This window comes from Schistocerca cancellata, chromosome 3 (assembly GCF_023864275.1).
Source record: "Schistocerca cancellata isolate TAMUIC-IGC-003103 chromosome 3, iqSchCanc2.1, whole genome shotgun sequence".
Taxonomy (NCBI): domain Eukaryota; kingdom Metazoa; phylum Arthropoda; class Insecta; order Orthoptera; family Acrididae; genus Schistocerca; species Schistocerca cancellata.
The window spans coordinates 243,364,536-243,378,358 of NC_064628.1; positions in this window are offsets into that span (position 1 = coordinate 243,364,536).

Here is a 13,823-nt window from a genome sequence, read left to right on the forward strand (position 1 = left end):
TTCCAACAACGATGAATAGAAGTTAGTCCCTCTTCGGAAAAGCACTATAAGTTCCTGAATGATTATAAGTCAGTATGCATTTATGAAATAATTCATCCTCAGAATTACATTGTTGGGCTGTGGATATCAGACCACTAAGATGACTGACGGCGTCTTTGTTCGCTGGTAGGCGGCTGGTCTGTTTGACAAAATTCTTAACTTGAAAATGTAAGCGACAATGAGGAAACGATCGGCCAATAAGTCTCAGGTGGTTCTGCTTCGTAATGAGGAATAAATAATGAAACAACACGTAAAGTGTCTCGTCGTTATACGAGCTCTCAGTCTTGTCAGTGTGGCCACTGTAAAAATAGAGAAAAACATATAAAATTCGATATTGCAATGCCTGATTTGTTAAGAAGAACGCTGCTAAAAGTGTCTGCCCTGCACGGGACAATATATTTGTACGAGTACAGATTTTTGCACGGGATCGACGACATTATGGAAGTCTTAGTCTGGCTGAGAGTCGTGCGCGGATAGCCAAAAGTATTCCGTCGAACTCAACTACGTTCCCCTGATTTTCCTGTGCGAAGGACTTTTATCCTTTGTTTACATCGTGTACCCTCACAATCCCTTGGAGATACAGCGATCATGTGTTAACTGGCGGGTTTGCGAGTGTGTCCAAGCACCCTTTTTATGACCGAACGTGTACGCACTCTGATATGTTGTAGGCAACGAACGGTAAATGCCCGACCAGCAGTCGACTTCATCATATTGGACCGGTAAATTCGCCACTTTGCTCTGACTACAAACACGACGATATCGGTGAGCATCGTCTTAGGTGTCCCCTGAAACGTGGAACTTGGCTCCTCATCCTACGCATCGCGGGCTGTTACCCCCCGCGCCACGCAAACGACGGTAGTAGTGAAACAAAGTTCGTTCGGCACCACTTTTGATATCAGATTAGTTGACTGCTTAATTAAGTTGATCAATTAATTACCTCTTCCCCTCTGAGGAATCCTCAGCCCATAGCGGGGCCTCTAACACCTCCCTTTCAAACAAATCCCCAGGCCTCCCCTCTGGGACATCAAACCTGTGTGCCAGACCAGGACTAGAACCTGGGATCTTTGCCTTTGAAGTTCGGAAGATAAAAGAACAGATTCTGCCGCAATGTAAATAACAAATTAATTGGGTAATTCATTAAATTGTTCCGTTTATTATCTCATACCCTGCCCCTGACCTGAAAAAATGGCGGGGAATTCAAAATCGGTAGGAAACTCAAAACCCGGAGAAAATTCAAATTTTCGTTTTATATTCGAATTTTCGCCTTGAATTCAAATACTAAGTACATTGCATTGTAAAGAATATAATTACAATAATAATATTGTCATTACTTACAAAAATTCAGTTCGCATATCGCAGGTGAGAAAGAATGTAGGGTTAATCATCTTTCGAATGCTGGCGCAGTCTAAGTGTGACGTCACAATCCAAGATGACCAGCCTCAAATACTGGAGGAGTGTGACTCCCCTCCTACATTCGGCGAGAAATTCAAAAATCACCTGGAAAATTCAGTTTTTTCCTCTGGCTGTGCAGCATGAGAATCAAGCCCTAGAGGTAGCTCTATCCAGTCTCATAAATAATTCCTGGATGTAGACAGGTTATCTTTATGGTCGCTATAGCCCTATATGCGAAGGCTGTATGGTAATGGCCGGCCGAAGTGGCCGAGCAGTTCTAGGCGCTACAGTCTGGAACCGCGCGACCGCTACGGTCGCAGGTTCGAATTCTGCCTCGGGCATGGATGTGTGCGATGTCCTTAGGTTACTTAGGTTTAAGTAGTTCTAAGTTCTAGGGGACTGATGACCACAGGAGTTAAGTCCCATAGTGCTCAGAGCCATTTGAACCATTTGTATGGTAATAATAATAGGATAGCAAGTTATACTAGATGAATGTGAAGAGGATATTATCGCTATTAGTCTAGCACTAGGGCATTGAGTCAAACAGAGCTTGGATGGCGTGTATAAGTACAGCTGCCCATGAAGCTTCAACACGATACCACAGTTTATCAAGAGTAGAGACTGGTGTATTGTGACGAGCCAGTTGCTCGGTCACCATTGACCAGACATTTTCAATTGGTGAGAGATCTGGAGAATGTGTTGGCCGGGGCAGCAGTCGAACATTTTCAGTATCCAGAAAGGCCCGTACAGGACCTGAAACATGCGGTCGTGCATTATCCTGCTGAAATGTAGGGTTTCGCAGGGATCGAAAGAAGGGTAGAGCCACGGGTCGTAACACATATGAAATGTAGCGTCCATTGTTCAACGTGCCGTCAATGCGAACAAGAGGTGCACCGATGGCACCCCATACCGGCTGATACGCCAGTATGGCGATGACGAATACACGCTTCCAATGTGCGTTCACTGCGCTGTCGCCAAACACGGATGCGACCATCATGATGCTGCAAACAGAACCTGGATTCATCTGAAAAAATGACGTTTTGCCATTCGTGCACCCAGGTTCGTCGTTGAGTACACCATCGCAGGCGCTCCTGTCTGTGATGCAGCGTCAAGGGTAACCGCAGCCATGGTGTCTGAGCTGATAGTTCCTGCTGCTGCAAACGTCGTTGAACTGTTCGAGCAGATGGTTGTTGTCTTGCAAACGTCCCCATCTGTTGACTCAGGGATCGAGACGTGGCTGCACGATCCGTTACAGCCATGCGGATGAGATGCCTGTCATCTCGACTGTTAGTGTTACGAGGCCGTTGGGATCCAGCACGGCGCTCCGAATTACCCTCCTGAACTCACCGATTCCATATTCTGCTAACAGTCATTGGATCTCGACCAACGTGAGCAGTAATGTCGCGATACGATAAACCGCAATTGTGATAGGTTACAATCCGATCTCTATCAAAGTCGGAAACGTGATGGTACGCATTTCTCCTCCTTACACGAGGCATCACAACAACGTTTCGCCAGGCAACGCCGGTCAACTGCTGTTTGTGTATGAGAAATCGGTTGGAAACTTTCCTCATGTCAGCACGTTGTAGGTGTCACCACCGGCGCCAATCGTGTGTGAATGCTCTGAAAAGCTACTCATTTGCATATCACAGCATCTTCTTCCTGACGGTTAAATTTCGTGTCTGTAACAGGTCATCTTCGTGGTGTAGTAATTTTACTGGCCAGTAGTGTATGTAAACAGGGAGAATGCGGCGCTGCAGTCGGCAACGCTTCTATAATACAACAAGTGCCTGGCACAGGTGTTAGGTCGGTTACTGCTGCTACAGTGGTACGTAATCAACATTTATGTGAGTTTGAACGTGTAGTTATAGTCGGCGCACGAGCAATGGGACACAGCACCTCCGAGGTAGCGCTGAAGTGGAGATTTCCCGTACGACCCATTTCACGAGTTTACCGTGAATATCAGGAAGCCGGTAAATATCAAATTTCCGACGTTGCTATGGCTTGAAAAACATTATGCAAGAACAGGACCAATGTTGACTGAAGAGAATCGTTCAAAGAGACAGAAGTGAAACACTTCTGAAAATTGCTGCAGATTTCAGTGCTGAGCCATCAACAAGTGTCAGTGTGCGAACCATTCAACATAACATCATCGGTATGGACTTTCAGAGCCGAAGGCCCTCTCGTGTACCCTTGATGACTGTACGACACAAAGTTTGACACCTCCCCTGGGCCTCTCAACAGCAACGTTAGACTGTTGATGACTGGAAACATGTTGCCTGGTCGGGGGAGTCTCGTTTCAATTTGTATCAAGCGAATGGACGTGTACAGAAATGGAGACAACCTCATGAACCCATAGGCCCTGCATGTCAGCAGGGGATTGTTCAAGCCAGTAGAGGCTCTGTAATGGTGTGGGGTATGTGCAGATGGAGTGATATGGGATCCCTGATACACATAGATATGACTCTGTCAGGTGGCATGTACGTAAGCAGTCTGTCTGACCACCTGCATCCATTCTTGTCTATTATGCATTCTGACGGACTTGTGCAATTCCAGTAGGACAATGCGACACCACACACGTCCTGAATTGCTACAGAGAGGCTACAGGAACAGTGTTCTGAGTTTAAGCACTTCCTCTGGCCACGAAAATCCCCAGACATGAACACTATTGGGCGTATCTGGGATGCCTTGCAATGTGCTGTTCAGAACAGAACTCCAGCTCCTCGTAATCTTACGGATTTACGGACAGCCCTGCAAAATACATCATGTTCAAATAACGTACGGGTTTGCTGCCGGGTGACGTCGTCGAACACCGCCGATATTTCGACAGGAGCACACCCTGCCATTCTCAAGGCACAAAAGCAAGGAAGAAGAAATGTGCAAGCAAATTTAATACCTCGGTTCACAAAGGAGAAACAAGGAAGACAGCACTCACAGAACAAGTGTCAACACAAACAAAGATAACCAACATCAGAAATATCGATAGTTACTATTAATCAATAGGTGAGGTAGCACTAATTCTGGCCATGTGTTTTTTGATGAGAGACAGAGCCGGATTCCAAGCAGCATTTAAACAAAAGCCACCATCTCTGTTAATAAGGTTGCTTGATAGTCTGATTTCAACAGCTTCCTTAATAACACTATCCCAATAGCTGGACGTGCAAGCCAGAATCTCCGTGTTGTTGTATTCCATAGGATGACCGGTGTCAAGGCAATGTTCTGCAATAGCGGATTTGCTCGCCTGTTGTAAGCGTATGTGACGCTTATGTTCAATACATCGGTCTTCCACAATCCTGACTGTCTGACCAATATATGACATGCCACAACTGCAAAGAATACGTTAGACCCCAGCCTTACGCAAACCAAGATCATCTTTTACGGGCGCCAACAGGGCCTTAATCTTAGAAGGTGGTCGAAAAACACATTTCACGTCATATTTCCGCAAAATACGGCCAATCCTGTTGGAAATGCTTCCTGCGTAAGGCAAAAAGGCCGTAGACTTAGGTGCCACTTCGTTGCTATCGTCACTCACCCGTTGCACAGAAGGCTGATGGCGTAACGCACGTTTGATCTGCCTCTCACTATAACCACTCTGACGAAGGGTGACTTCGAGATGAGCTAGCTCAGCTGTCAAACTTTCAGGGTCTGAGATAACGTGGGCCCTGTGAACCAAGGTGCGAAGTACTCCTTCACGTTGAGCTGGATGGTGACAACTATCAGCTCGCAGATACAAGTCAGTGTGGGTAGGCTTCCTACACTCCTGGAAATGGAAAAAAGAACACATTGACACCGGTGTGTCAGACCCACCATACTTGCTCCGGACACTGCGAGAGGGCTGTACAAGCAATGATCACACGCACGGCACAGCGGACACACCAGGAACCGCGGTGTTGGCCGTCGAATGGCGCTAGCTGCGCAGCATTTGTGCACCGCCGCCGTCAGTGTCAGCCAGTTTGCCGTGGCATACGGAGCTCCATCGCAGTCTTTAACACTGGTAGCATGCCGCGACAGCGTGGACGTGAACCGTATGTGCAGTTGACGGGCTTTGAGCGAGGCCGTATAGTGGGCATGCGGGAGGCCGGGTGGACGTACCGCCGAATTGCTCAACACGTGGGGCGTGAGGTCTCCACAGTACATCGATGTTGTCGCCAGTGGTCGGCGGAAGGTGCACGTGCCCGTAGACCTGGGACCGGACCGCAGCGACGCACGGATGCCCGCCAAGATCGTAGGATCCTACGCAGTGCCGTAGGGGACCGCACCGCCACTTCCCAGCAAATTAGGGACACTGTTGCTCCTGGGGTATCGGCGAGGACCATTCGCAACCGTCTCCATGAAGCTGGGCTACGGTCCCGCACACCGTTAGGCCGTCTTCCGCTCACGCCCCAACATCGTGCAGCCCGCCTCCAGTGGTGTCGCGACAGGCGTGAATGGAGGGACGAATGGAGACGTGTCGTCTTCAGCGATGAGAGTCGCTTCTGCCTTGGTGCCAATGATGGTCGTATGCGTGTTTGGCGCCGTGCAGGTGAGCGCCACAATCAGGACTGCATACGACCGAGGCACACAGGGCCAACACCCGGCATCATGGTGTGGGGAGCGATCTCCTACACTGGCCGTACACCACTGGTGATCGTCGAGGGGACACTGAATAGTGCACGGTACATCCAAACCGTCATCGAACCCATCGTTCTACCATTCCTAGACCGGCAAGGGAACTTGCTGTTCCAACAGGACAATGCACGTCCGCATGTATCCCGTGCCACCCAACGTGCTCTAGAAGGTGTAAGTCAACTACCCTGGCCAGCAAGATCTCCGGATCTGTCCCCCATTGAGCATGTTTGGGACTGGATGAAGCGTCGTCTCACGCGGTCTGCACGTCCAGCACGAACGCTGGTCCAACTGAGGCGCCAGGTGGAAATGGCATGGCAAGCCGTTCCACAGGACTACATCCAGCATCTCTACGATCGTCTCCATGGGAGAATAGCAGCCTGCATTGCTGCGAAAGGTGGATATACACTGTACTAGTGCCGACATTGTGCATGCTCTGTTGCCTGTGTCTATGTGCCTGTGGTTCTGTCAGTGTGATCATGTGATGTATCTGACCCCAGGAATGTGTCAATAAAGTTTCCCCTTCCTGGGACAATGAATTCACGGTGTTCTTATTTCAATTTCCAGGAGTGTATAAACAGAATGTCCCAACGTACCATCAGTCTTCCTTTTGACCAACACATCGAGGAACGGAAGGCATCCATTCTTTTCCACCTCCATAGTGAACTGAATATTCGGGTGGATTGAATTCAGATGTTCCAAAAACCGGTTTACATTCTCACTAAACCGGTTTTTGGAACACGATCACGATAGCAAGTATCCTTCAACTTTCCCTACAGAAAGAAATCTGGGGACGTCAGATCAGGTGAACGAGCGGGTGCTTCGACGACCAATCCACCTGTCATGAAATATGCTATTCAATACCGCTTCAACCGCACGCGAGCTATGTGCCGGACATCCATCATGTTGGAAGTACATCGCCATTCTGTCATGCAGTGAAACATCTTGTAGTAACATCGGTAGAACATTACGTACGAAATCAGCATACATTGAACCATTTAGATTGCTATCGATAAAATGGGGGCCAATTATCCTTCCTCCCATAATGCCGCACCATAATTAACCCGCCAAGGTCGCTGATGCTCCATTGTCACAGCCATCGTGGATTTTCCGTTGCCCAATATTTCATATTATGCTGGTTTACGTTACCGCTGTTGATGAATGACGCTCCGTCGCTAAATAGAACGCGTGCAAAAAATCTGTCATCGTCCCGTAATTTCTCTTGTACCTAGTGACAGAACTATACACGACGTTCAAAGTCATCGCCATGCAATTCCTGGTGCATAGAAATATGGTACGGGTGCAGTCGATGTTGATGTAGCATTCTCAACACCGACGTTTTTGAGATTCCCGATTCTCGCGCAATTTGTTTGCTACTGATGGGCGGATTAGCCGCGACACCAACTAAAACACCTACTTGGGCATCATCATTTGTTGCAGGTCGTGGTTGACGTTTCACATGTGGCTGAAAGCTTCCTGTTTCCTTAAATAACGTAACTATCCAGCGAACGGTCCGGACACTTGGATGATGTGGTCCAGGACACCGAGAAGCATACATAGCACACGCCCGTTGGGCATTTTGATCACAATAGCCATACATCAACACGATATCGACCTTTTCCGCAGTTGGTAAACGGCCCATTTCAACACGGGTAATGTATCACGAAGCAAATATCGTCCGCACTGGAGGGATTTGACGTGATACCACTTACTTATACGTTTGTGACTATTACAGCGCCATCTATCACAAAGCGAAAAAAGTGGTCCAACTAAATCATTCATATTTCTTTACGTACTACAGGAATATTTAATAAAAAGTGGGGGTTCCTATTTAAAAAAACGCAGTCGATATCCCTTTGACCTATGGCAGCGCCATCTAACGGGCCAACCCTAGCGCCATCTGGTTTCCCACTTCAAGCTAGACAAGTTTCGTTCTTTGTTCTTTTTTTTTTTTTTTTTTTTTTTTCGACGCTTATTTCGTGAGATATTTGGCCCGGTCATGATCAATGGACCACCCTCTAGTATAGCACCGTACTCGAATGCATCCAATCACCTCGAACGATATATTTTACAGTTGTAGTGCATTTGCTCTATTTTCTGTGGATCTGTGTTGCAAATGGCTCCCGTGAGACAGAGTTTAGCACGCTGTTTGGTATACTTCGGTGTATATGTTCGAGAATTAACCATGAACAGTCATACTGCACAACTTCTATCTACATTCGCTATCTAGTATATGTTACGCGCAAAGCAGTGGAGGGGTGGTTTACCAATGATACGCGTGCTGCATTGTAGTTGGTCAACGTTGAAATCACTATGAACTCTGATGCTTATTGCAGCACAGTCAGTAAATTGTACCATATGGATGCTGTCTTTTCCACGCAAACCATCCACTGGTACGCTGCTGATTACCACATAATGATTCACTGATACCACTTGTTTCAGATGGAGAGAGTCTTGGTGGGAACAACAGCTTCCGGGGTTGTGGTGTATGTAATGTCGAAGCACATCACAATACAGTAGCAAAATCATTGTCCTTCTTCCAGTTCCCGTATGATATGGAGTCTTCCTAATTTTTCCGATAAGAAACACCACCATGACTGCTCGTACTGTCTTTTTCAGCTATCTTGTGTTGCAGGAGAAAGCTTCGTTTTACACACTGTACATGGTTGGGAGAGCTACGACATGTTCCCATTTTCACTGAGCGGTCAAAACACGGTCCTGTCGCATTAACTCAGCTTGTCCTGTTTCTCCACGGGTTGCAGAAGGTTGCGTATATAGCGTTCTCTGACTTCCGCTCGGTTCCGACTTAAATTCGGGCGATCACATGGGCAAAGCTGCACGGATGGCGGGACAGAGACTGAGGAACAGCTAAAAGATGAAGAGAGACTCTTTAAAACCACGTTGGAGTTTTGCTGTTAAAAGAATGTGACTCATTTCGAGTTTCGAGTTATATTATTCATCATTAAAAGACATCTCCATAGGATCCAATGCAAGTATGTGGTTGAATGGAGGACAGGATATCCAGCGGAGAGCGTAAGAGTATAGATCTGAAAAGTCAGCGTACTGGTCACAGCATTTTGTACATTTGATAGTCAATATGGTGTTCCCCCAGTGAAGGCAACAAAACTTTACACAGGTCCGTGGAAACGACTTCGATCACTAGTCGCCTGTTCCAGTGGACAATTAAAAGTATATTTAATGGGATCACTACGTATGGTTGATGCCAACACACAGACGGTATTTGTTTCCCGATATATCAGAAAAGAGAGACGCAGTAAAATCTTATTGAGTTCCCTACCAGGTAAAGTTAGCGAAGTTTTTATAGTTTGTAGTTCTATTCAGTTGTGTGTCGAAAAAAAATGACGATGAGAGAGACACTGTGCTGTCAATGAAAACTCGAGCACCATTAGACTGTATTATTTCTAGTGTGGTAATAATACGAATGCGATAAAGGAAATTAGTTCAAATGGTTCAAATGGCTCCACTATGAGACTTAACATCTGAGGTCATCAGTCCCCTAGAACTTAGAACTACTTAAACCTAACTAACCTAAGGACATCACACACATCCATGCGCGAGGCAGGATTCGAACCTGCGACCGTAGCAATCGCGCGGTTCTGGACTAAAGCGCCTAGAACCGATAGGCCACCGCGGCCAGCGGAAATTTGTTCATGTGCAGTAGGGATATTTATAGTCAATCATCGATATCGATGAATTGTATGTGTTGTGCTTCTGAAAGTCCTTGTGCAGTCCACGCATACTGTGCGTAGTTGTGAATTCATACCGTACATTAGTGTATTATTTTACTCGTGTTGATAGTTCCTGCCTAGTCAGTGACGAGTGAGAATTGGACAGCCCTCTAACTAATAATACAGTGCTGTCGGAACGTGATGGGATTTCGTGAGTATTAGCAGGAGCCTGTGACTTGGCGGAGGACATCTCATACGGGTCTAAATCAAGTGAATTCAAATGGTGTATATCGAAGACTGGAGGATTTATGAGAATATGGCACCTAAGCGAGACCCTGACGAAAGGGCTGTTGAGAGATGAGATCTATACCCTTCCTTTTAACAATATGTGCTGCGGACAGACATATTGCAACTCTCATGTAGGTCTCGCGAACTGACTGCAATAAGAAAATTAGCGACTGTTACGAAAGCTTTTACCGAAAGCTAATCAGCAGCAGAAGTTCCGTCTTTTGTTTTCTCGATAAATAAGGAATGAAATTCTCCCACTAGTTTTGCGAGCCTATAAATGGATGGACTGACAACTTAATAGGTAGACTACTTCACATCTGCATCTGTATACACACTTCGCGAGTCGTCGTATGGTGCGTGGTGGCGGCTATCTTGTACCACTACTCGTCATTTCCTTTCTTGTTCCACTCGCAAATAGAGTGAGTGTAAAAAAAGCTGTCTATATGGTTCTGTACGAGCGCTACATTATCATACCTTATCTTCGTGTTCCTTACGCGAGATAAGTGTTGACGGCAGTAGAATCCTTCTGCAGTCAGCTTTAAATGTCGGTTCTCTAAATTTCATCAACATTTTTCCTCGAAAAGAGTATGGCCCTCCCTCCAGGGACTCCCATTTGAGTTCTCGAAGAATCCGTCCACTAATTTGGCGGAAGCCAATAGGAACGCTTCTACACGACTGTAATCTGAGGGAAATCCTGGTCCGGAGGCTCATACACTTTCAGGATGGTATGTTCAGCAGACAGAGGTAGAGCACTCCATCATGCGCCGAAAATGAATTTAATAGTCTAGTCCTCTGATGCATGACATATTAGATATTAAGCCGATAAGAACAGATGTTTTTTACTAGACGAGAGATTAGTTAGACGAAATGTATCTATGCCATACTGTTGCACAGAATCTCCACACTAATAATCAACAAGAACCGATACTTTAGCGATGTGAAAACACTTATATGCTCCAATTTCTTCTATCTTCAACTTTAATGTACATAAAATGGGGAAACCTACATTTCACATGATAAATTGGAGGTATGTGGACAACATCGCAGTCTAGGATTGGGTAAAGTGGGTTTTTTAAACTGGTGAGTCTATGTATCTCGGGAGTGCAACTGTAGTTAAAGCTGCACCTGTTTATCTTCTGAGGTGCTAGGAGTTATCGATGCTGGTCCGTGGCCAGCGTCGGATGAGGTCAGGATGGCCAACCGCCCAAAAGAAGCGACTTAGCCTGACGCGAGCGGCTAGGAGCAAGGTAAGTCTCCGGCTAGTCGGCTCTTCAAGTACACAATACACTCGGTAGTGGACCTCGGCTAGACTGGAAATGACTGGCCAGTTTTTTCGTCTTGGGATTGTGACTTGCGACTCATAAACAGGTATACAGCGTGTTTCATTCCCCAATGCTGTTCTACATGACTCCTGTATATAATGAACTTGGTTTTAATCCTTAAGGTTTCTGCCATGTGGGCTACTCCAAAGAGTGTAATCGACAGTTGGTAACTTCCCCTTGTCGCCGTTGCTGTCTGCTTCCTTCTCTGTTCGTCCACTGCCGCCACTGCTGCGCCCTCCTATCCTCGTCCTCTCGTTGTCCCGTCTTCACTCTCTTTTCTTATCTTGTCGCACCTGTCACCAGTAGATGGCACTGTCCACCATAGACACCCTCATCACTACAACCATATACACTTCCCCTCCCCCACCATTACCTCATGGAGTGCCTCCTCTTGGGCTTCCCTCGTCTGCCCCACCTCCCCTCCTCACAGTCTCCTCCCCTCCTCTGCCCTCCTTGCCCATCTGTTCACTGCCACTGTTTCTGTTCCTGCTCCCACTCGAGCTCCTCATCCCACCCTCGCTGCTACCACCTGTTGGGATGACTTTTCCCCACTTCCTGCTCGCCTTGCTACGACTACACCTGATTCCCCCATCCAGGCACCAACTGTTGCATCACAGTCGCCGCCATGGAGCACCCACGTTCCCTTCAAAGTGCCTGTGCCTTGCATGAGGAACCTGCCTCCCACCACCTCTCACTCTCACGCCAACTATTCCCTCACCCTCCACAAAAAAAAACAAATGCCTGAGTACTGAACTCGCCTCCACACCGTCCTCCAAGAAACCAGTGCCCACTCCTCTCCCTTCTGATCATCCCATGGACACCACGCCTCCTCCCACTTCCCTAGCCCCCACCCTTCATACATTCGTCCTTTCCAATCCCAATCCTTAATACCTCAATGCCCAAGCTCTTATGCTAAAAAGTACATTCCCAGTGTCCCCATTGCTCAACTTATCCCCTGGAGGCTCTGTCTGTATCAAATCTCCCTCTCTCTCTTTCCACACTGACCTCTGGAAATTTCCCCATATCATCTTTGGTCCACATGCATCTTTCACACCATTCCTAACCTCCTCCTCTCCCATCACCCCCAACCTCCTTGTTGTGCACCAACCCTCACTGCTGAGATTACAAAGCTCTGCCCTGTGGTCACAGTGGCAGAGGTGTTAGCGGAATTGAGTACCCACACTGCCCTGGAAATCGTTGAACCCTCCCATTCCTCTCCTCAATCCTAATGCTGCCAATTCGGTCTCCTTTGCAATGACCATCTCACCCAAAACTGCAGCCCCCCAACTGGCCCCACTGAAAAGCCTACCACTTCTTCAAACAGTATCCTACCCTCACCTCTCCCCCTTCCTGCAACGAACACCACCCCACCTGCTCCTCCAAATGCAAGGCCAAACCCCCTCCCACCAACCCCAAGCTCACTGTTCCCGTTTGCCCCATCAATCAGCCGATCCACCCCAACAATTCTCTCTGCCCACCCTCTATGACTGAAGCCGTCCCTTTTCTGTCCATACAGAATATCCACTCCTTCCAACACTCCCACACGCTCCAGCAGATCTCCCTTGCTGCCCAGTCTGTCTTCCATTTGAATACCTACATCACATACTCCCACAACCAGGTCAATTTCACCTTCACCCACCTAGTTACTCTCATTTAAGCCTCTCTCATCCTCCTTCCACTCCCTTCCTCTCCCCCCCCCCCCCTGGCATACCAACAGTATCGTGTCCTACACCTAACCATTTGCTCCCTCCCTGCCAACAAATATCTCTTCATGCATATCCTGTCCCAGCACCAGATCGACTCCATTATCCTTAATGAAACCTTCCTCCAACCTCACCATGTTGTCCACACCTCTCCCTACCTCCTTCACCACACTGACAGTCCTCTTGCCCTAGCAAGAAGTGGTGTCACTATTGGCCACCTCAAACATACCCCTGTCTGCCCACAACTCCTGCTCAGTGACCCAACTGAACACCTCATCCTCAGTATCTTTTTTCCTGCCTTCCCTGTCACCTGTGCCACTATCTATGTCTGCCCTGCAGCTCCTCTCCCCTATGAGTTCATGTCCCATGTTGACAGCACCTTCTACACCTATGTGATTGCTGCAGACATCAACTCCACAGCCGTGATCCTGCCACACTTTGGTGGTGGCATCAGTTCCTTGCTACCCTCCACTTTTACCTTGTTTCCCTCCCACAGCACACCTGTCCCAAAAATAACTCCACCCTGAATGTCGTACTTCCTTTCCCAAACTCCTTGGTCGTATTGCCATGGATTTCCTCGATCTCACTGGCAGCAAACACCTCCCAGTCCTTCTCACCATTTCCTCAGACCATCGCCCACCTCTTGCCCCCCATTCTGCTGCTCCTTCGAAGTCCATCCAAGACTATTGCTGAGCCAGCTGGGATGCCTACTGGGAATCCATTGCCTTACAGATCGAAAGCCACCCACTTACCTGCCACCATCCCACTGACCTCATGCATGCCTC